Source organism: Mytilus trossulus, chromosome 3 (genome assembly GCF_036588685.1).
Source record: "Mytilus trossulus isolate FHL-02 chromosome 3, PNRI_Mtr1.1.1.hap1, whole genome shotgun sequence".
Classification (NCBI taxonomy): domain Eukaryota; kingdom Metazoa; phylum Mollusca; class Bivalvia; order Mytilida; family Mytilidae; genus Mytilus; species Mytilus trossulus.
In genome coordinates this window covers 17,308,660-17,331,041 of record NC_086375.1, presented here as the reverse complement: position 1 = coordinate 17,331,041, position 22,382 = coordinate 17,308,660, and the positions used below count along the sequence as shown (strand labels likewise).

General features: G+C 37.8%; 26 non-coding genes across 26 annotated transcripts; 19 read left to right on the top strand and 7 right to left on the bottom strand.

Moving 5' to 3' along the window:
* Window positions 1-924: 924 nt before the first annotated feature.
* Trnar-ucg (transfer RNA arginine (anticodon UCG)) lies at window positions 925-997 on the top strand. The gene has a single exon. It is a non-coding gene; the product is annotated as a tRNA-Arg (tRNA).
* A 525-nt stretch (window positions 998-1,522) lies between these two features.
* Trnak-cuu (transfer RNA lysine (anticodon CUU)) lies at window positions 1,523-1,595 on the bottom strand. The gene has a single exon. It is a non-coding gene; the product is annotated as a tRNA-Lys (tRNA).
* Window positions 1,596-2,032: 437 nt separating this feature from the next.
* On the top strand, window positions 2,033-2,105 carry Trnar-ucg (transfer RNA arginine (anticodon UCG)). Its single transcript has one exon. It is a non-coding gene; the product is annotated as a tRNA-Arg (tRNA).
* A 536-nt stretch (window positions 2,106-2,641) lies between these two features.
* Window positions 2,642-2,714, bottom strand: Trnak-cuu (transfer RNA lysine (anticodon CUU)). Its single transcript has one exon. It is a non-coding gene; the product is annotated as a tRNA-Lys (tRNA).
* Window positions 2,715-3,151: 437 nt separating this feature from the next.
* Trnar-ucg (transfer RNA arginine (anticodon UCG)) lies at window positions 3,152-3,224 on the top strand. The gene has a single exon. It is a non-coding gene; the product is annotated as a tRNA-Arg (tRNA).
* Window positions 3,225-4,111: 887 nt separating this feature from the next.
* Trnar-ucg (transfer RNA arginine (anticodon UCG)) lies at window positions 4,112-4,184 on the top strand. Its single transcript has one exon. It is a non-coding gene; the product is annotated as a tRNA-Arg (tRNA).
* A 525-nt stretch (window positions 4,185-4,709) lies between these two features.
* Trnak-cuu (transfer RNA lysine (anticodon CUU)) lies at window positions 4,710-4,782 on the bottom strand. The gene has a single exon. It is a non-coding gene; the product is annotated as a tRNA-Lys (tRNA).
* Window positions 4,783-5,220: 438 nt separating this feature from the next.
* Window positions 5,221-5,293, top strand: Trnar-ucg (transfer RNA arginine (anticodon UCG)). Its single transcript has one exon. It is a non-coding gene; the product is annotated as a tRNA-Arg (tRNA).
* Window positions 5,294-5,818: 525 nt separating this feature from the next.
* Window positions 5,819-5,891, bottom strand: Trnak-cuu (transfer RNA lysine (anticodon CUU)). The gene has a single exon. It is a non-coding gene; the product is annotated as a tRNA-Lys (tRNA).
* Window positions 5,892-6,328: 437 nt separating this feature from the next.
* Window positions 6,329-6,401, top strand: Trnar-ucg (transfer RNA arginine (anticodon UCG)). Its single transcript has one exon. It is a non-coding gene; the product is annotated as a tRNA-Arg (tRNA).
* A 525-nt stretch (window positions 6,402-6,926) lies between these two features.
* On the bottom strand, window positions 6,927-6,999 carry Trnak-cuu (transfer RNA lysine (anticodon CUU)). Its single transcript has one exon. It is a non-coding gene; the product is annotated as a tRNA-Lys (tRNA).
* Window positions 7,000-7,436: 437 nt separating this feature from the next.
* Trnar-ucg (transfer RNA arginine (anticodon UCG)) lies at window positions 7,437-7,509 on the top strand. The gene has a single exon. It is a non-coding gene; the product is annotated as a tRNA-Arg (tRNA).
* A 525-nt stretch (window positions 7,510-8,034) lies between these two features.
* Trnak-cuu (transfer RNA lysine (anticodon CUU)) lies at window positions 8,035-8,107 on the bottom strand. Its single transcript has one exon. It is a non-coding gene; the product is annotated as a tRNA-Lys (tRNA).
* Window positions 8,108-8,544: 437 nt separating this feature from the next.
* On the top strand, window positions 8,545-8,617 carry Trnar-ucg (transfer RNA arginine (anticodon UCG)). The gene has a single exon. It is a non-coding gene; the product is annotated as a tRNA-Arg (tRNA).
* A 525-nt stretch (window positions 8,618-9,142) lies between these two features.
* Trnak-cuu (transfer RNA lysine (anticodon CUU)) lies at window positions 9,143-9,215 on the bottom strand. The gene has a single exon. It is a non-coding gene; the product is annotated as a tRNA-Lys (tRNA).
* Window positions 9,216-9,652: 437 nt separating this feature from the next.
* Window positions 9,653-9,725, top strand: Trnar-ucg (transfer RNA arginine (anticodon UCG)). The gene has a single exon. It is a non-coding gene; the product is annotated as a tRNA-Arg (tRNA).
* Window positions 9,726-10,760: 1,035 nt separating this feature from the next.
* Window positions 10,761-10,833, top strand: Trnar-ucg (transfer RNA arginine (anticodon UCG)). The gene has a single exon. It is a non-coding gene; the product is annotated as a tRNA-Arg (tRNA).
* Window positions 10,834-11,868: 1,035 nt separating this feature from the next.
* Window positions 11,869-11,941, top strand: Trnar-ucg (transfer RNA arginine (anticodon UCG)). The gene has a single exon. It is a non-coding gene; the product is annotated as a tRNA-Arg (tRNA).
* Window positions 11,942-12,976: 1,035 nt separating this feature from the next.
* On the top strand, window positions 12,977-13,049 carry Trnar-ucg (transfer RNA arginine (anticodon UCG)). The gene has a single exon. It is a non-coding gene; the product is annotated as a tRNA-Arg (tRNA).
* Window positions 13,050-14,084: 1,035 nt separating this feature from the next.
* Window positions 14,085-14,157, top strand: Trnar-ucg (transfer RNA arginine (anticodon UCG)). Its single transcript has one exon. It is a non-coding gene; the product is annotated as a tRNA-Arg (tRNA).
* A 1,035-nt stretch (window positions 14,158-15,192) lies between these two features.
* Trnar-ucg (transfer RNA arginine (anticodon UCG)) lies at window positions 15,193-15,265 on the top strand. Its single transcript has one exon. It is a non-coding gene; the product is annotated as a tRNA-Arg (tRNA).
* A 1,034-nt stretch (window positions 15,266-16,299) lies between these two features.
* Window positions 16,300-16,372, top strand: Trnar-ucg (transfer RNA arginine (anticodon UCG)). The gene has a single exon. It is a non-coding gene; the product is annotated as a tRNA-Arg (tRNA).
* A 1,034-nt stretch (window positions 16,373-17,406) lies between these two features.
* Trnar-ucg (transfer RNA arginine (anticodon UCG)) lies at window positions 17,407-17,479 on the top strand. The gene has a single exon. It is a non-coding gene; the product is annotated as a tRNA-Arg (tRNA).
* Window positions 17,480-18,512: 1,033 nt separating this feature from the next.
* Window positions 18,513-18,585, top strand: Trnar-ucg (transfer RNA arginine (anticodon UCG)). Its single transcript has one exon. It is a non-coding gene; the product is annotated as a tRNA-Arg (tRNA).
* A 2,133-nt stretch (window positions 18,586-20,718) lies between these two features.
* Window positions 20,719-20,791, top strand: Trnar-ucg (transfer RNA arginine (anticodon UCG)). Its single transcript has one exon. It is a non-coding gene; the product is annotated as a tRNA-Arg (tRNA).
* Window positions 20,792-21,820: 1,029 nt separating this feature from the next.
* On the top strand, window positions 21,821-21,893 carry Trnar-ucg (transfer RNA arginine (anticodon UCG)). Its single transcript has one exon. It is a non-coding gene; the product is annotated as a tRNA-Arg (tRNA).
* Window positions 21,894-22,382: the final 489 nt, after the last annotated feature.

Genomic DNA, 22,382 nt, shown 5'->3' with positions numbered 1-22,382 from the left:
AAGATATCTTTGCAAATACTTTTTTCTTCTTCCTGAAATGAGAAATAAAATGCAGTCACTATATATATTTACATCTTTTGTATATCTGATCAGATCAACCACACTCGTTTCGATGTAGAAATATAAGGCGTAAATTGAATGCGCGATCTTGAAACAGATCTTCAATGGAATCGGCATGCAGAGTCCGATTTCGTGTTTTGATTTTGCAAAAGACACTTTTTGCACGAAATTCACGGGTACGGCTGCGATCAAGTAAAATGAAAGCAGGATCTCGTGCACTTTTATAGACCACCGTTTATGAAATCGATTTATGTCTAATAAACATTAGGTGGCAAATATAAAACTCACTAGATTGCAGTTATCGTGTATTTTTCCGTCTTCTACAAATTGTCAAACGATACAATAAAAATTAACCGCCCAACGTGGGGCTCGAACTCACGACCCCGAGATTAAGAGTCTCGTGCTCTACCGACTGAGCTAGCCGGGCAGATGTATACCAATTGTAAAGAAATGGGTGTCGTTTGTAAGAAGCGGTTAATTAGTGCGATAGTTATTTTTGCGTCAACCTGTTTGCCCATGGCTATTTGTTACATCTAAAGAACAAATGCAAAACTATTTTATCAGTTCCATTGATTTTATATTGAAAAGCCACAAATTCTGTCACCTTTAGTGTGAAAACAATGTTGGCGCCAAAATCTCAGAAATGTTTCATTGTTAATATCGAGCCCAGTAATAATGTAAATGTATTATAAAGCATATATATACGATATACGTTCGAATTCGATTCATAAGGCTAGTACATTTTGTATTGTGTTTCTTGACCATTTTTGATTACGTCAAGAGCAGATTATTCAGAGAGAAGGCAAAATGCCACTATCCAGATTTGCGATGTTTAAGTTCTATTTTGCCCGAATGTATTGCTAAGACCGCGTGGCCTAATGGATAAGGCGTCTGACTTCGAATCAGAAGATTGCGAGTTCGAGTCTCGTCGTGGTCGAAGACTTTTTGCAGTAGCATGACCGAGGAATTTCGGCAGGCGATTTCTAAATAGCGATCCGTATTCACACGGCAATGTCAAAGTCAGCACAAGTTTTCGATCAACAAATATAAGATATCTTTGCAAATACTTTTTTCTTCTTCCTGAAATGAGAAATAAAATGCAGTCACTATATATATTTACATCTTTTGTATATCTGATCAGATCAACCACACTCGTTTCGATGTAGAAATATAAGGCGTAAATTGAATGCGCGATCTTGAAACAGATCTTCAATGGAATCGGCATGCAGAGTCCGATTTCGTGTTTTGATTTTGCAAAAGACACTTTTTGCACGAAATTCACGGGTACGGCTGCGATCAAGTAAAATGAAAGCAGGATCTCGTGCACTTTTATAGACCACCGTTTATGAAATCGATTTATGTCTAATAAACATTAGGTGGCAAATATAAAACTCACTAGATTGCAGTTATCGTGTATTTTTCCGTCTTCTACAAATTGTCAAACGATACAATAAAAATTAACCGCCCAACGTGGGGCTCGAACCCACGACCCCGAGATTAAGAGTCTCGTGCTCTACCGACTGAGCTAGCCGGGCAGATGTATACCAATTGTAAAGAAATGGGTGTCGTTTGTAAGAAGCGGTTAATTAGTGCGATAGTTATTTTTGCGTCAACCTGTTTGCCCATGGCTATTTGTTACATCTAAAGAACAAATGCAAAACTATTTTATCAGTTCCATTGATTTTATATTGAAAAGCCACAAATTCTGTCACCTTTAGTGTGAAAACAATGTTGGCGCCAAAATCTCAGAAATGTTTCATTGTTAATATCGAGCCCAGTAATAATGTAAATGTATTATAAAGCATATATATACGATATACGTTCGAATTCGATTCATAAGGCTAGCACATTTTGTATTGTGTTTCTTGACCATTTTTGATTACGTCAAGAGCAGATTATTCAGAGAGAAGGCAAAATGCCACTATCCAGATTTGCGATGTTTAAGTTCTATTTTGCCCGAATGTATTGCTAAGACCGCGTGGCCTAATGGATAAGGCGTCTGACTTCGAATCAGAAGATTGCGAGTTCGAGTCTCGTCGTGGTCGAAGACTTTTTGCAGTAGCATGACCGAGGAATTTCGGCAGGCGATTTCTAAATAGCGATCCGTATTCACACGGCAATGTCAAAGCAGGGTCAAAGTCAGCACAAGTTTTCGATCAACAAATATAAGATATCTTTGCAAATACTTTTTTCTTCTTCCTGAAATGAGAAATAAAATGCAGTCACTATATATATTTACATCTTTTGTATATCTGATCAGATCAACCACACTCGTTTCGATGTAGAAATATAAGGCGTAAATTGAATGCGCGATCTTGAAACAGATCTTCAATGGAATCGGCATGCAGAGTCCGATTTCGTGTTTTGATTTTGCAAAAGACACTTTTTGCACGAAATTCACGGGTACGGCTGCGATCAAGTAAAATGAAAGCAGGATCTCGTGCACTTTTATAGACCACCGTTTATGAAATCGATTTATGTCTAATAAACATTAGGTGGCAAATATAAAACTCACTAGATTGCAGTTATCGTGTATTTTTCCGTCTTCTACAAATTGTCAAACGATACAATAAAAATTAACCGCCCAACGTGGGGCTCGAACCCACGACCCCGAGATTAAGAGTCTCGTGCTCTACCGACTGAGCTAGCCGGGCAGATGTATACCAATTGTAAAGAAATGGGTGTCGTTTGTAAGAAGCGGTTAATTAGTGCGATAGTTATTTTTGCGTCAACCTGTTTGCCCATGGCTATTTGTTACATCTAAAGAACAAATGCAAAACTATTTTATCAGTTCCATTGATTTTATATTGAAAAGCCACAAATTCTGTCACCTTTAGTGTGAAAACAATGTTGGCGCCAAAATCTCAGAAATGTTTCATTGTTAATATCGAGCCCAGTAATAATGTAAATGTATTATAAAGCATATATATACGATATACGTTCGAATTCGATTCATAAGGCTAGCACATTTTGTATTGTGTTTCTTGACCATTTTTGATTACGTCAAGAGCAGATTATTCAGAGAGAAGGCAAAATGCCACTATCCAGATTTGCGATGTTTAAGTTCTATTTTGCCCGAATGTATTGCTAAGACCGCGTGGCCTAATGGATAAGGCGTCTGACTTCGAATCAGAAGATTGCGAGTTCGAGTCTCGTCGTGGTCGAAGACTTTTTGCAGTAGCATGACCGAGGAATTTCGGCAGGCGATTTCTAAATAGCGATCCGTATTCACACGGCAATGTCAAAGTCAGCACAAGTTTTCGGTCAACAAATATAAGATATCTTTGCAAATACTTTTTTCTTCTTCCTGAAATGAGAAATAAAATGCAGTCACTATATATATTTACATCTTTTGTATATCTGATCAGATCAACCACACTCGTTTCGATGTAGAAATATAAGGCGTAAATTGAATGCGCGATCTTGAAACAGATCTTCAATGGAATCGGCATGCAGAGTCCGATTTCGTGTTTTGATTTTGCAAAAGACACTTTTTGCACGAAATTCACGGGTACGGCTGCGATCAAGTAAAATGAAAGCAGGATCTCGTGCACTTTTATAGACCACCGTTTATGAAATCGATTTATGTCTAATAAACATTAGGTGGCAAATATAAAACTCACTAGATTGCAGTTATCGTGTATTTTTCCGTCTTCTACAATTAATTAGTGCGATAGTTATTTTTGCGTCAACCTGTTTGCCCATGGCTATTTGTTACATCTAAAGAACAAATGCAAAACTATTTTATCAGTTCCATTGATTTTATATTGAAAAGCCACAAATTCTGTCACCTTTAGTGTGAAAACAATGTTGGCGCCAAAATCTCAGAAATGTTTCATTGTTAATATCGAGCCCAGTAATAATGTAAATGTATTATAAAGCATATATATACGATATACGTTCGAATTCGATTCATAAGGCTAGCACATTTTGTATTGTGTTTCTTGACCATTTTTGATTACGTCAAGAGCAGATTATTCAGAGAGAAGGCAAAATGCCACTATCCAGATTTGCGATGTTTAAGTTCTATTTTGCCCGAATGTATTGCTAAGACCGCGTGGCCTAATGGATAAGGCGTCTGACTTCGAATCAGAAGATTGCGAGTTCGAGTCTCGTCGTGGTCGAAGACTTTTTGCAGTAGCATGACCGAGGAATTTCGGCAGGCGATTTCTAAATAGCGATCCGTATTCACACGGCAATGTCAAAGTCAGCACAAGTTTTCGATCAACAAATATAAGATATCTTTGCAAATACTTTTTTCTTCTTCCTGAAATGAGAAATAAAATGCAGTCACTATATATATTTACATCTTTTGTATATCTGATCAGATCAACCACACTCGTTTCGATGTAGAAATATAAGGCGTAAATTGAATGCGCGATCTTGAAACAGATCTTCAATGGAATCGGCATGCAGAGTCCGATTTCGTGTTTTGATTTTGCAAAAGACACTTTTTGCACGAAATTCACGGGTACGGCTGCGATCAAGTAAAATGAAAGCAGGATCTCGTGCACTTTTATAGACCACCGTTTATGAAATCGATTTATGTCTAATAAACATTAGGTGGCAAATATAAAACTCACTAGATTGCAGTTATCGTGTATTTTTCCGTCTTCTACAAATTGTCAAACGATACAATAAAAATTAACCGCCCAACGTGGGGCTCGAACCCACGACCCCGAGATTAAGAGTCTCGTGCTCTACCGACTGAGCTAGCCGGGCAGATGTATACCAATTGTAAAGAAATGGGTGTCGTTTGTAAAGAAGCGGTTAATTAGTGCGATAGTTATTTTTGCGTCAACCTGTTTGCCCATGGCTATTTGTTACATCTAAAGAACAAATGCAAAACTATTTTATCAGTTCCATTGATTTTATATTGAAAAGCCACAAATTCTGTCACCTTTAGTGTGAAAACAATGTTGGCGCCAAAATCTCAGAAATGTTTCATTGTTAATATCGAGCCCAGTAATAATGTAAATGTATTATAAAGCATATATATACGATATACGTTCGAATTCGATTCATAAGGCTAGCACATTTTGTATTGTGTTTCTTGACCATTTTTGATTACGTCAAGAGCAGATTATTCAGAGAGAAGGCAAAATGCCACTATCCAGATTTGCGATGTTTAAGTTCTATTTTGCCCGAATGTATTGCTAAGACCGCGTGGCCTAATGGATAAGGCGTCTGACTTCGAATCAGAAGATTGCGAGTTCGAGTCTCGTCGTGGTCGAAGACTTTTTGCAGTAGCATGACCGAGGAATTTCGGCAGGCGATTTCTAAATAGCGATCCGTATTCACACGGCAATGTCAAAGTCAGCACAAGTTTTCGATCAACAAATATAAGATATCTTTGCAAATACTTTTTTCTTCTTCCTGAAATGAGAAATAAAATGCAGTCACTATATATATTTACATCTTTTGTATATCTGATCAGATCAACCACACTCGTTTCGATGTAGAAATATAAGGCGTAAATTGAATGCGCGATCTTGAAACAGATCTTCAATGGAATCGGCATGCAGAGTCCGATTTCGTGTTTTGATTTTGCAAAAGACACTTTTTGCACGAAATTCACGGGTACGGCTGCGATCAAGTAAAATGAAAGCAGGATCTCGTGCACTTTTATAGACCACCGTTTATGAAATCGATTTATGTCTAATAAACATTAGGTGGCAAATATAAAACTCACTAGATTGCAGTTATCGTGTATTTTTCCGTCTTCTACAAATTGTCAAACGATACAATAAAAATTAACCGCCCAACGTGGGGCTCGAACCCACGACCCCGAGATTAAGAGTCTCGTGCTCTACCGACTGAGCTAGCCGGGCAGATGTATACCAATTGTAAAGAAATGGGTGTCGTTTGTAAGAAGCGGTTAATTAGTGCGATAGTTATTTTTGCGTCAACCTGTTTGCCCATGGCTATTTGTTACATCTAAAGAACAAATGCAAAACTATTTTATCAGTTCCATTGATTTTATATTGAAAAGCCACAAATTCTGTCACCTTTAGTGTGAAAACAATGTTGGCGCCAAAATCTCAGAAATGTTTCATTGTTAATATCGAGCCCAGTAATAATGTAAATGTATTATAAAGCATATATATACGATATACGTTCGAATTCGATTCATAAGGCTAGCACATTTTGTATTGTGTTTCTTGACCATTTTTGATTACGTCAAGAGCAGATTATTCAGAGAGAAGGCAAAATGCCACTATCCAGATTTGCGATGTTTAAGTTCTATTTTGCCCGAATGTATTGCTAAGACCGCGTGGCCTAATGGATAAGGCGTCTGACTTCGAATCAGAAGATTGCGAGTTCGAGTCTCGTCGTGGTCGAAGACTTTTTGCAGTAGCATGACCGAGGAATTTCGGCAGGCGATTTCTAAATAGCGATCCGTATTCACACGGCAATGTCAAAGTCAGCACAAGTTTTCGATCAACAAATATAAGATATCTTTGCAAATACTTTTTTCTTCTTCCTGAAATGAGAAATAAAATGCAGTCACTATATATATTTACATCTTTTGTATATCTGATCAGATCAACCACACTCGTTTCGATGTAGAAATATAAGGCGTAAATTGAATGCGCGATCTTGAAACAGATCTTCAATGGAATCGGCATGCAGAGTCCGATTTCGTGTTTTGATTTTGCAAAAGACACTTTTTGCACGAAATTCACGGGTACGGCTGCGATCAAGTAAAATGAAAGCAGGATCTCGTGCACTTTTATAGACCACCGTTTATGAAATCGATTTATGTCTAATAAACATTAGGTGGCAAATATAAAACTCACTAGATTGCAGTTATCGTGTATTTTTCCGTCTTCTACAAATTGTCAAACGATACAATAAAAATTAACCGCCCAACGTGGGGCTCGAACCCACGACCCCGAGATTAAGAGTCTCGTGCTCTACCGACTGAGCTAGCCGGGCAGATGTATACCAATTGTAAAGAAATGGGTGTCGTTTGTAAGAAGCGGTTAATTAGTGCGATAGTTATTTTTGCGTCAACCTGTTTGCCCATGGCTATTTGTTACATCTAAAGAACAAATGCAAAACTATTTTATCAGTTCCATTGATTTTATATTGAAAAGCCACAAATTCTGTCACCTTTAGTGTGAAAACAATGTTGGCGCCAAAATCTCAGAAATGTTTCATTGTTAATATCGAGCCCAGTAATAATGTAAATGTATTATAAAGCATATATATACGATATACGTTCGAATTCGATTCATAAGGCTAGCACATTTTGTATTGTGTTTCTTGACCATTTTTGATTACGTCAAGAGCAGATTATTCAGAGAGAAGGCAAAATGCCACTATCCAGATTTGCGATGTTTAAGTTCTATTTTGCCCGAATGTATTGCTAAGACCGCGTGGCCTAATGGATAAGGCGTCTGACTTCGAATCAGAAGATTGCGAGTTCGAGTCTCGTCGTGGTCGAAGACTTTTTGCAGTAGCATGACCGAGGAATTTCGGCAGGCGATTTCTAAATAGCGATCCGTATTCACACGGCAATGTCAAAGTCAGCACAAGTTTTCGATCAACAAATATAAGATATCTTTGCAAATACTTTTTTCTTCTTCCTGAAATGAGAAATAAAATGCAGTCACTATATATATTTACATCTTTTGTATATCTGATCAGATCAACCACACTCGTTTCGATGTAGAAATATAAGGCGTAAATTGAATGCGCGATCTTGAAACAGATCTTCAATGGAATCGGCATGCAGAGTCCGATTTCGTGTTTTGATTTTGCAAAAGACACTTTTTGCACGAAATTCACGGGTACGGCTGCGATCAAGTAAAATGAAAGCAGGATCTCGTGCACTTTTATAGACCACCGTTTATGAAATCGATTTATGTCTAATAAACATTAGGTGGCAAATATAAAACTCACTAGATTGCAGTTATCGTGTATTTTTCCGTCTTCTACAAATTGTCAAACGATACAATAAAAATTAACCGCCCAACGTGGGGCTCGAACCCACGACCCCGAGATTAAGAGTCTCGTGCTCTACCGACTGAGCTAGCCGGGCAGATGTATACCAATTGTAAAGAAATGGGTGTCGTTTGTAAGAAGCGGTTAATTAGTGCGATAGTTATTTTTGCGTCAACCTGTTTGCCCATGGCTATTTGTTACATCTAAAGAACAAATGCAAAACTATTTTATCAGTTCCATTGATTTTATATTGAAAAGCCACAAATTCTGTCACCTTTAGTGTGAAAACAATGTTGGCGCCAAAATCTCAGAAATGTTTCATTGTTAATATCGAGCCCAGTAATAATGTAAATGTATTATAAAGCATATATATACGATATACGTTCGAATTCGATTCATAAGGCTAGCACATTTTGTATTGTGTTTCTTGACCATTTTTGATTACGTCAAGAGCAGATTATTCAGAGAGAAGGCAAAATGCCACTATCCAGATTTGCGATGTTTAAGTTCTATTTTGCCCGAATGTATTGCTAAGACCGCGTGGCCTAATGGATAAGGCGTCTGACTTCGAATCAGAAGATTGCGAGTTCGAGTCTCGTCGTGGTCGAAGACTTTTTGCAGTAGCATGACCGAGGAATTTCGGCAGGCGATTTCTAAATAGCGATCCGTATTCACACGGCAATGTCAAAGTCAGCACAAGTTTTCGATCAACAAATATAAGATATCTTTGCAAATACTTTTTTCTTCTTCCTGAAATGAGAAATAAAATGCAGTCACTATATATATTTACATCTTTTGTATATCTGATCAGATCAACCACACTCGTTTCGATGTAGAAATATAAGGCGTAAATTGAATGCGCGATCTTGAAACAGATCTTCAATGGAATCGGCATGCAGAGTCCGATTTCGTGTTTTGATTTTGCAAAAGACACTTTTTGCACGAAATTCACGGGTACGGCTGCGATCAAGTAAAATGAAAGCAGGATCTCGTGCACTTTTATAGACCACCGTTTATGAAATCGATTTATGTCTAATAAACATTAGGTGGCAAATATAAAACTCACTAGATTGCAGTTATCGTGTATTTTTCCGTCTTCTACAAATTGTCAAACGATACAATAAAAATTAACCGCCCAACGTGGGGCTCGAACCCACGACCCCGAGATTAAGAGTCTCGTGCTCTACCGACTGAGCTAGCCGGGCAGATGTATACCAATTGTAAAGAAATGGGTGTCGTTTGTAAGAAGCGGTTAATTAGTGCGATAGTTATTTTTGCGTCAACCTGTTTGCCCATGGCTATTTGTTACATCTAAAGAACAAATGCAAAACTATTTTATCAGTTCCATTGATTTTATATTGAAAAGCCACAAATTCTGTCACCTTTAGTGTGAAAACAATGTTGGCGCCAAAATCTCAGAAATGTTTCATTGTTAATATCGAGCCCAGTAATAATGTAAATGTATTATAAAGCATATATATACGATATACGTTCGAATTCGATTCATAAGGCTAGCACATTTTGTATTGTGTTTCTTGACCATTTTTGATTACGTCAAGAGCAGATTATTCAGAGAGAAGGCAAAATGCCACTATCCAGATTTGCGATGTTTAAGTTCTATTTTGCCCGAATGTATTGCTAAGACCGCGTGGCCTAATGGATAAGGCGTCTGACTTCGAATCAGAAGATTGCGAGTTCGAGTCTCGTCGTGGTCGAAGACTTTTTGCAGTAGCATGACCGAGGAATTTCGGCAGGCGATTTCTAAATAGCGATCCGTATTCACACGGCAATGTCAAAGTCAGCACAAGTTTTCGATCAACAAATATAAGATATCTTTGCAAATACTTTTTTCTTCTTCCTGAAATGAGAAATAAAATGCAGTCACTATATATATTTACATCTTTTGTATATCTGATCAGATCAACCACACTCGTTTCGATGTAGAAATATAAGGCGTAAATTGAATGCGCGATCTTGAAACAGATCTTCAATGGAATCGGCATGCAGAGTCCGATTTCGTGTTTTGATTTTGCAAAAGACACTTTTTGCACGAAATTCACGGGTACGGCTGCGATCAAGTAAAATGAAAGCAGGATCTCGTGCACTTTTATAGACCACCGTTTATGAAATCGATTTATGTCTAATAAACATTAGGTGGCAAATATAAAACTCACTAGATTGCAGTTATCGTGTATTTTTCCGTCTTCTACAAATTGTCAAACGATACAATAAAAATTAACCGCCCAACGTGGGGCTCGAACCCACGACCCCGAGATTAAGAGTCTCGTGCTCTACCGACTGAGCTAGCCGGGCAGATGTATACCAATTGTAAAGAAATGGGTGTCGTTTGTAAGAAGCGGTTAATTAGTGCGATAGTTATTTTTGCGTCAACCTGTTTGCCCATGGCTATTTGTTACATCTAAAGAACAAATGCAAAACTATTTTATCAGTTCCATTGATTTTATATTGAAAAGCCACAAATTCTGTCACCTTTAGTGTGAAAACAATGTTGGCGCCAAAATCTCAGAAATGTTTCATTGTTAATATCGAGCCCAGTAATAATGTAAATGTATTATAAAGCATATATATACGATATACGTTCGAATTCGATTCATAAGGCTAGCACATTTTGTATTGTGTTTCTTGACCATTTTTGATTACGTCAAGAGCAGATTATTCAGAGAGAAGGCAAAATGCCACTATCCAGATTTGCGATGTTTAAGTTCTATTTTGCCCGAATGTATTGCTAAGACCGCGTGGCCTAATGGATAAGGCGTCTGACTTCGAATCAGAAGATTGCGAGTTCGAGTCTCGTCGTGGTCGAAGACTTTTTGCAGTAGCATGACCGAGGAATTTCGGCAGGCGATTTCTAAATAGCGATCCGTATTCACACGGCAATGTCAAAGTCAGCACAAGTTTTCGATCAACAAATATAAGATATCTTTGCAAATACTTTTTTCTTCTTCCTGAAATGAGAAATAAAATGCAGTCACTATATATATTTACATCTTTTGTATATCTGATCAGATCAACCACACTCGTTTCGATGTAGAAATATAAGGCGTAAATTGAATGCGCGATCTTGAAACAGATCTTCAATGGAATCGGCATGCAGAGTCCGATTTCGTGTTTTGATTTTGCAAAAGACACTTTTTGCACGAAATTCACGGGTACGGCTGCGATCAAGTAAAATGAAAGCAGGATCTCGTGCACTTTTATAGACCACCGTTTATGAAATCGATTTATGTCTAATAAACATTAGGTGGCAAATATAAAACTCACTAGATTGCAGTTATCGTGTATTTTTCCGTCTTCTACAAATTGTCAAACGATACAATAAAAATTAACCGCCCAACGTGGGGCTCGAACCCACGACCCCGAGATTAAGAGTCTCGTGCTCTACCGACTGAGCTAGCCGGGCAGATGTATACCAATTGTAAAGAAATGGGTGTCGTTTGTAAGAAGCGGTTAATTAGTGCGATAGTTATTTTTGCGTCAACCTGTTTGCCCATGGCTATTTGTTACATCTAAAGAACAAATGCAAAACTATTTTATCAGTTCCATTGATTTTATATTGAAAAGCCACAAATTCTGTCACCTTTAGTGTGAAAACAATGTTGGCGCCAAAATCTCAGAAATGTTTCATTGTTAATATCGAGCCCAGTAATAATGTAAATGTATTATAAAGCATATATATACGATATACGTTCGAATTCGATTCATAAGGCTAGCACATTTTGTATTGTGTTTCTTGACCATTTTTGATTACGTCAAGAGCAGATTATTCAGAGAGAAGGCAAAATGCCACTATCCAGATTTGCGATGTTTAAGTTCTATTTTGCCCGAATGTATTGCTAAGACCGCGTGGCCTAATGGATAAGGCGTCTGACTTCGAATCAGAAGATTGCGAGTTCGAGTCTCGTCGTGGTCGAAGACTTTTTGCAGTAGCATGACCGAGGAATTTCGGCAGGCGATTTCTAAATAGCGATCCGTATTCACACGGCAATGTCAAAGTCAGCACAAGTTTTCGATCAACAAATATAAGATATCTTTGCAAATACTTTTTTCTTCTTCCTGAAATGAGAAATAAAATGCAGTCACTATATATATTTACATCTTTTGTATATCTGATCAGATCAACCACACTCGTTTCGATGTAGAAATATAAGGCGTAAATTGAATGCGCGATCTTGAAACAGATCTTCAATGGAATCGGCATGCAGAGTCCGATTTCGTGTTTTGATTTTGCAAAAGACACTTTTTGCACGAAATTCACGGGTACGGCTGCGATCAAGTAAAATGAAAGCAGGATCTCGTGCACTTTTATAGACCACCGTTTATGAAATCGATTTATGTCTAATAAACATTAGGTGGCAAATATAAAACTCACTAGATTGCAGTTATCGTGTATTTTTCCGTCTTCTACAAATTGTCAAACGATACAATAAAAATTAACCGCCCAACGTGGGGCTCGAACCCACGACCCCGAGATTAAGAGTCTCGTGCTCTACCGACTGAGCTAGCCGGGCAGATGTATACCAATTGTAAAGAAATGGGTGTCGTTTGTAAGAAGCGGTTAATTAGTGCGATAGTTATTTTTGCGTCAACCTGTTTGCCCATGGCTATTTGTTACATCTAAAGAACAAATGCAAAACTATTTTATCAGTTCCATTGATTTTATATTGAAAAGCCACAAATTCTGTCACCTTTAGTGTGAAAACAATGTTGGCGCCAAAATCTCAGAAATGTTTCATTGTTAATATCGAGCCCAGTAATAATGTAAATGTATTATAAAGCATATATATACGATATACGTTCGAATTCGATTCATAAGGCTAGCACATTTTGTATTGTGTTTCTTGACCATTTTTGATTACGTCAAGAGCAGATTATTCAGAGAGAAGGCAAAATGCCACTATCCAGATTTGCGATGTTTAAGTTCTATTTTGCCCGAATGTATTGCTAAGACCGCGTGGCCTAATGGATAAGGCGTCTGACTTCGAATCAGAAGATTGCGAGTTCGAGTCTCGTCGTGGTCGAAGACTTTTTGCAGTAGCATGACCGAGGAATTTCGGCAGGCGATTTCTAAATAGCGATCCGTATTCACACGGCAATGTCAAAGTCAGCACAAGTTTTCGATCAACAAATATAAGATATCTTTGCAAATACTTTTTTCTTCTTCCTGAAATGAGAAATAAAATGCAGTCACTATATATATTTACATCTTTTGTATATCTGATCAGATCAACCACACTCGTTTCGATGTAGAAATATAAGGCGTAAATTGAATGCGCGATCTTGAAACAGATCTTCAATGGAATCGGCATGCAGAGTCCGATTTCGTGTTTTGATTTTGCAAAAGACACTTTTTGCACGAAATTCACGGGTACGGCTGCGATCAAGTAAAATGAAAGCAGGATCTCGTGCACTTTTATAGACCACCGTTTATGAAATCGATTTATGTCTAATAAACATTAGGTGGCAAATATAAAACTCACTAGATTGCAGTTATCGTGTATTTTTCCGTCTTCTACAAATTGTCAAACGATACAATAAAAATTAACCGCCCAACGTGGGGCTCGAACCCACGACCCCGAGATTAAGAGTCTCGTGCTCTACCGACTGAGCTAGCCGGGCAGATGTATACCAATTGTAAAGAAATGGGTGTCGTTTGTAAGAAGCGGTTAATTAGTGCGATAGTTATTTTTGCGTCAACCTGTTTGCCCATGGCTATTTGTTACATCTAAAGAACAAATGCAAAACTATTTTATCAGTTCCATTGATTTTATATTGAAAAGCCACAAATTCTGTCACCTTTAGTGTGAAAACAATGTTGGCGCCAAAATCTCAGAAATGTTTCATTGTTAATATCGAGCCCAGTAATAATGTAAATGTATTATAAAGCATATATATACGATATACGTTCGAATTCGATTCATAAGGCTAGCACATTTTGTATTGTGTTTCTTGACCATTTTTGATTACGTCAAGAGCAGATTATTCAGAGAGAAGGCAAAATGCCACTATCCAGATTTGCGATGTTTAAGTTCTATTTTGCCCGAATGTATTGCTAAGACCGCGTGGCCTAATGGATAAGGCGTCTGACTTCGAATCAGAAGATTGCGAGTTCGAGTCTCGTCGTGGTCGAAGACTTTTTGCAGTAGCATGACCGAGGAATTTCGGCAGGCGATTTCTAAATAGCGATCCGTATTCACACGGCAATGTCAAAGTCAGCACAAGTTTTCGATCAACAAATATAAGATATCTTTGCAAATACTTTTTTCTTCTTCCTGAAATGAGAAATAAAATGCAGTCACTATATATATTTACATCTTTTGTATATCTGATCAGATCAACCACACTCGTTTCGATGTAGAAATATAAGGCGTAAATTGAATGCGCGATCTTGAAACAGATCTTCAATGGAATCGGCATGCAGAGTCCGATTTCGTGTTTTGATTTTGCAAAAGACACTTTTTGCACGAAATTCACGGGTACGGCTGCGATCAAGTAAAATGAAAGCAGGATCTCGTGCACTTTTATAGACCACCGTTTATGAAATCGATTTATGTCTAATAAACATTAGGTGGCAAATATAAAACTCACTAGATTGCAGTTATCGTGTATTTTTCCGTCTTCTACAAATTGTCAAACGATACAATAAAAATTAACCGCCCAACGTGGGGCTCGAACCCACGACCCCGAGATTAAGAGTCTCGTGCTCTACCGACTGAGCTAGCCGGGCAGATGTATACCAATTGTAAAGAAATGGGTGTCGTTTGTAAGAAGCGGTTAATTAGTGCGATAGTTATTTTTGCGTCAACCTGTTTGCCCATGGCTATTTGTTACATCTAAAGAACAAATGCAAAACTATTTTATCAGTTCCATTGATTTTATATTGAAAAGCCACAAATTCTGTCACCTTTAGTGTGAAAACAATGTTGGCGCCAAAATCTCAGAAATGTTTCATTGTTAATATCGAGCCCAGTAATAATGTAAATGTATTATAAAGCATATATATACGATATACGTTCGAATTCGATTCATAAGGCTAGCACATTTTGTATTGTGTTTCTTGACCATTTTTGATTACGTCAAGAGCAGATTAGTCAGAGAGAAGGCAAAATGCCACTATCCAGATTTGCGATGTTTAAGTTCTATTTTGCCCGAATGTATTGCTAAGACCGCGTGGCCTAATGGATAAGGCGTCTGACTTCGAATCAGAAGATTGCGAGTTCGAGTCTCGTCGTGGTCGAAGACTTTTTGCAGTAGCCATGACCCGAGGAATTTCGGCAGGCGATTTCTAAATAGCGATCCGTATTCACACGGCAATGTCAAAGTCAGCACAAGTTTTCGATCAACAAATATAAGATATCTTTGCAAATACTTTTTTCTTCTTCCTGAAATGAGAAATAAAATGCAGTCACTATATATATTTACATCTTTTGTATATCTGATCAGATCAACCACACTCGTTTCGATGTAGAAATATAAGGCGTAAATTGAATGCGCGATCTTGAAACAGATCTTCAATGGAATCGGCATGCAGAGTCCGATTCGTGTTTTGATTTTGCAAAAGACACTTTTTGCACGAAATTCACGGGTACGGCTGCGATCAAGTAAAATGAAAGCAGGATCTCGTGCACTTTTATAGACCACCGTTTATGAAATCGATTTATGTCTAATAAACATTAGGTGGCAAATATAAAACTCACTAGATTGCAGTTATCGTGTATTTTTCCGTCTTCTACAAATTGTCAAACGATACAATAAAATTAACCGCCCAACGTGGGGCTCGAACCCACGACCCCGAGATTAAGAGTCTCGTGCTCTACCGACTGAGCTAGCCGGGCAGATGTATACCAATTGTAAAGAAATGGGTGTCGTTTGTAAGAAGCGGTTAATTAGTGCGATAGTTATTTTGCGTCAACCTGTTTGCCCATGGCTATTTGTTACATCTAAAGAACAAATGCAAAACTATTTTATCAGTTCCATTGATTTTATATTGAAAAGCCACAAATTCTGTCACCTTTAGTGTGAAAACAATGTTGGCGCCAAAATCTCAGAAATGTTTCATTGTTAATATCGAGCCCAGTAATAATGTAAATGTATTATAAAGCATATATATACGATATACGTTCGAATTCGATTCATAAGGCTAGCACATTTTGTATTGTGTTTCTTGACCATTTTTGATTACGTCAAGAGCAGATTATTCAGAGAGAAGGCAAAATGCCACTATCCAGATTTGCGATGTTTAAGTTCTATTTTGCCCGAATGTATTGCTAAGACCGCGTGGCCTAATGGATAAGGCGTCTGACTTCGAATCAGAAGATTGCGAGTTCGAGTCTCGTCGTGGTCGAAGACTTTTTGCAGTAGCATGACCGAGGAATTTCGGCAGGCGATTTCTAAATAGCGATCCGTATTCACACGGCAATGTCAAAGTCAGCACAAGTTTTCGATCAACAAATATAAGATATCTTTGCAAATACTTTTTTCTTCTTCCTGAAATGAGAAATAAAATGCAGTCACTATATATATTTACATCTTTTGTATATCTGATCAGATCAACCACACTCGTTTCGATGTAGAAATATAAGGCGTAAATTGAATGCGCGATCTTGAAACAGATCTTCAATGGAATCGGCATTGCAGAGTCCGATTTCGTGTTTTGATTTTGCAAAAGACACTTTTTGCACGAAATTCACGGGTACGGCTGCGATCAAGTAAAATGAAAGCAGGATCTCGTGCACTTTTATAGACCACCGTTTATGAAATCGATTTATGTCTAATAAACATTAGGTGGCAAATATAAAACTCACTAGATTGCAGTTATCGTGTATTTTTCCGTCTTCTACAAATTGTCAAACGATACAATAAAAATTAACCGCCCAACGTGGGGCTCGAACCCACGACCCCGAGATTAAGAGTCTCGGCTCTACCGACTGAGCTAGCCGGGCAGATGTATACCAATTGTAAAGAAATGGGTGTCGTTTGTAAGAAGCGGTTAATTAGTGCGATAGTTATTTTTGCGTCAACCTGTTTGCCCATGGCTATTTGTTACATCTAAAGAACAAAATGCAAAACTATTTTATCAGTTCCATTGATTTTATATTGAAAAGCCACAAATTCTGTCACCTTTAGTGTGAAACAATGTTGGCGCCAAAATCTCAGAAATGTTTCATTGTTAATATCGAGCCCAGTAATAATGTAAATGTATTATAAAGCATATATATACGATATACGTTCGAATCGATTCATAAGGCTAGCACATTTTGTATTGTGTTTCTTGACCATTTTTGATTACGTCAAGAGCAGATTATTCAGAGAGAAGGCAAAATGCCACTATCCAGATTTGCGATGTTTAAGTTCTATTTTGCCCGAATGTATTGCTAAGACCGCGTGGCCTAATGGATAAGGCGTCTGACTTCGAATCAGAAGATTGCGAGTTCGAGTCTCGTCGTGGTCGAAGACTTTTTGCAGTAGCATGACCGAGGAATTTCGGCAGGCGATTTCTAAATAGCGATCCGTATTCACACGGCAATGTCAAAGTCAGCACAAGTTTTCGATCAACAAATATAAGATATCTTTGCAAATACTTTTTTCTTCTTCCTGAAATGAGAAATAAAATGCAGTCACTATATATATTTACATCTTTTGTATATCTGATCAGATCAACCACACTCGTTCGATGTAGAAATATAAGGCGTAAATTGAATGCGCGATCTTGAAACAGATCTTCAATGGAATCGGCATGCAGAGTCCGATTTCGTGTTTTGATTTTGCAAAAGACACTTTTTGCACGAAATTCACGGGTACGGCTGCGATCAAGTAAAATGAAAGCAGGATCTCGTGCACTTTTATAGACCACCGTTTATGAAATCGATTTATGTCTAATAAACATTAGGTGGCAAATATAAAACTCACTAGATTGCAGTTATCGTGTATTTTTCCGTCTTCTACAAATTGTCAAACGATACAATAAAAATTAACCGCCCAACGTGGGGCTCGAACCCACGACCCGAGATTAAGAGTCTCGTGCTCTACCGACTGAGCTAGCCGGGCAGATGTATACCAATTGTAAAGAAATGGGTGTCGTTTGTAAGAAGCGGTTAATTAGTGCGATAGTTATTTTTGCGTCAACCTGTTTGCCCATGGCTATTTGTTACATCTAAAGAACAAATGCAAAACTATTTTATCAGTTCCATTGATTTTATATTGAAAAGCCACAAATTCTGTCACCTTTAGTGTGAAAACAATGTTGGCGCCAAAATCTCAGAAATGTTTCATTGTTAATATCGAGCCCAGTAATAATGTAAATGTATTATAAAGCATATATATACGATATACGTTCGAATTCGATTCATAAGGCTAGCACATTTTGTATTGTGTTTCTTGACCATTTTTGATTACGTCAAGAGCAGATTATTCAGAGAGAAGGCAAAATGCCACTATCCAGATTTGCGATGTTTAAGTTCTATTTTGCCCGAATGTATTGCTAAGACCGCGTGGCCTAATGGATAAGGCGTCTGACTTCGAATCAGAAGATTGCGAGTTCGAGTCTCGTCGTGGTCGAAGACTTTTTGCAGTAGCATGACCGAGGAATTTCGGCAGGCGATTTCTAAATAGCGATCCGTATTCACACGGCAATGTCAAAGTCAGCACAAGTTTTCGATCAACAAATATAAGATATCTTTGCAAATACTTTTTCTTCTTCCTGAAATGAGAAATAAAATGCAGTCACTATATATATTTACATCTTTTGTATATCTGATCAGATCAACCACACTCGTTCGATGTAGAAATATAAGGCGTAAATTGAATGCGCGATCTTGAAACAGATCTTCAATGGAATCGGCATGCAGAGTCCGATTTCGTGTTTTGATTTTGCAAAGACACTTTTGCACGAAATTCACGGGTACGGCTGCGATCAAGTAAATGAAAGCAGGATCTCGTGCACTTTTATAGACCACCGTTTATGAAATCGATTTATGTCTAATAAACATTAGGTGGCAAATATAAAACTCACTAGATTGCAGTTATCGTGTATTTTTCCGTCTTCTACAAATTGTCAAACGATACAATAAAAATTAACCGCCCAACGTGGGGCTCGAACCACGACCCCGAGATTAAGAGTCTCGTGCTCTACCGACTGAGCTAGCCGGGCAGATGTATACCAATTGTAAAGAAATGGGTGTCGTTTGTAAGAAGCGGTTAATTAGTGCGATAGTTATTTTTGCGTCAACCTGTTTGCCCATGGCTATTTGTTACATCTAAAGAACAAATGCAAAACCTATTTTATCAGTTCCATTGATTTTATATTGAAAAGCCACAAATTCTGTCACCTTTAGTGTGAAAACAATGTTGGCGCCAAAATCTCAGAAATGTTTCATTGTTAATATCGAGCCCAGTAATAATGTAAATGTATTATAAAGCATATATATACGATATACGTTCGAATTCGATCATAAGGCTAGCACATTTTGTATTGTGTTTCTTGACCATTTTTGATTACGTCAAGAGCAGATTATTCAGAGAGAAGGCAAAATGCCACTATCCAGATTTGCGATGTTTAAGTTCTATTTTGCCCGAATGTATTGCTAAGACCGCGTGGCTAATGGATAAGGCGTCTGACTTCGAATCAGAAGATTGCGAGTTCGAGTCTCGTCGTGGTCGAAGACTTTTTGCAGTAGCATGACCGAGGAATTTCGGCAGGCGATTTCTAAATAGCGATCCGTATTCACACGGCAATGTCAAAGTCAGCACAAGTTTTCGATCAACAAATATAAGATATCTTTGCAAATACTTTTTTCTTCTTCCTGAAATGAGAAATAAAATGCAGTCACTATATATATTTACATCTTTTGTATATCTGATCAGATCAACCACACTCGTTCGATGTAGAAAAATAAGGCGTAAATTGAATGCGCGATCTTGAAACAGATCTTCAATGGAATCGCATGCAGAGTCCGATTCGTGTTTTGATTTTGCAAAAGACACTTTTTGCACGAAATTCACGGGTACGGCTGCGATCAAGTAAAATGAAAGCAGGATCTCGTGCACTTTTATAGACCACCGTTTATGAAATCGATTTATGTCTAATAAACATTAGGTGGCAAATATAAAACTCACTAGATTGCAGTTATCGTGTATTTTTCCGTCTTCTACAAATTGTCAAACGATACAATAAAAATTAACCGCCCAACGTGGGGCTCGAACCCACGACCCCGAGATTAAGAGTCTCGTGCTCTACCGACTGAGCTAGCCGGCAGATGTATACCAATTGTAAAGAAATGGGTGTCGTTTGTAAGAAGCGGTTAATTAGTGCGATAGTTATTTTTGCGTCAACCTGTTTGCCCATGGCTATTTGTTACATCTAAAGAACAAATGCAAAACTATTTTATCAGTTCCATTGATTTTATATTGAAAAGCCACAAATTCTGTCACCTTTAGTGTGAAAACAATGTTGGCGCCAAAATCTCAGAAATGTTTTCATTGTTAATATCGAGCCAGTAATAATGTAAATGTATTATAAAGCATATATATACGATATACGTTCGAATTCGATTCATAAGGCTAGCACATTTTGTATTGTGTTTCTTGACCATTTTTGATTACGTCAAGAGCAGATTATTCCAGAGAGAAGGCAAAATGCCACTATCCAGATTTGCGATGTTTAAGTTCTATTTTGCCCGAATGTATTGCTAAGACCGCGTGGCCTAATGGATAAGGCGTCTGACTTCGAATCAGAAGATTGCGAGTTCGAGTCTCGTCGTGGTCGAAGACTTTTTGCAGTAGCATGACCGAGGAATTTCGGCAGGCGATTTCTAAATAGCGATCCGTATTCACACGGCAATGTCAAAGTCAGCACAAGTTTCGATCAACAAATATAAGATATCTTTGCAAATACTTTTTTCTTCTTCCTGAAATGAGAAATAAAATGCAGTCACTATATATATTTACATCTTTTGTATATCTGATCAGATCAACCACACTCGTTTCGATGTAGAAATATAAGGCGTAAATTGAATGCGCGATCTTGAAACAGATCTTCAATGGAATCGGCATGCAGAGTCCGATTTCGTGTTTTGATTTTGCAAAAGACACTTTTTGCACGAAATTCACGGGTACGGCTGCGATCAAGTAAAATGAAAGCAGGATCTCGTGCACTTTTATAGACCACCGTTTATGAAATCGATTTATGTCTAATAAACATTAGGTGGCAAATATAAAACTCACTAGATTGCAGTTTCGTGTATTTTTCCGTCTTCTACAAATTGTCAAACGATACAATAAAAATTAACGCCCAACGTGGGGCTCGAACCCACGACCCCGAGATTAAGAGTCTCGTGCTCTACCGACTGAGCTAGCCGGGCAGATGTATACCAATTGTAAAGAAATGGTGTCGTTTGTAAGAAGCGGTTAATTAGTGCGATAGTTATTTTTGCGTCAACCTGTTTGCCATGCTATTTGTTACATCTAAAGAACAAATGCAAAACTATTTTATCAGTTCCATTGATTTTATATTGAAAAGCCACAAATTCTGTCACCTTTAGTGTGAAAACAATGTTGGCGCCAAAATCTCAGAAATGTTTCATTGTTAATATCGAGCCCAGTAATAATGTAAATGTATTATAAAGCATATATATACGATATACGTTCGAATTCGATTCATAAGGCTAGCACATTTTGTATTGTGTTTCTTGACCATTTTTGATTACGTCAAGAGCAGATTATTCAGAGAGAAGGCAAAATGCCACTATCCAGATTTGCGATGTTTAAGTTCTATTTTGCCCGAATGTATTGCTAAGACCGCGTGGCCTAATGGATAAGGCGTCTGACTTCGAATCAGAAGATTGCGAGTTCGAGTCTCGTCGTGGTCGGAAGACTTTTTGCAGTAGCATGACCGAGGAATTTCGGCAGGCGATTTCTAAATAGCGATCCGTATTCACACGGCAATGTCAAAGTCAGCACAAGTTTTCGATCAACAAATATAAGATATCTTTGCAAATACTTTTTTCTTCTTCCTGAAATGAGAAATAAAATGCAGTCACTATATATATTACATCTTTTGTATATCTGATCAGATCAACCACACTCGTTTCGATGTAGAAATATAAGGCGTAAATTGAATGCGCGATCTTGAAACAGATCTTCAATGGAATCGGCATGCAGAGTCCGATTTCGTGTTTTGATTTTGCAAAAGACACTTTTTGCACGAAATTCACGGGTACGGCTGCGATCAAGTAAAATGAAAGCAGGATCTCGTGCACTTTTATAGACCACCGTTTATGAAATCGATTTATGTCTAATAAACATTAGGTGGCAAATATAAAACTCACTAGATTGCAGTTATCGTGTATTTTTCCGTC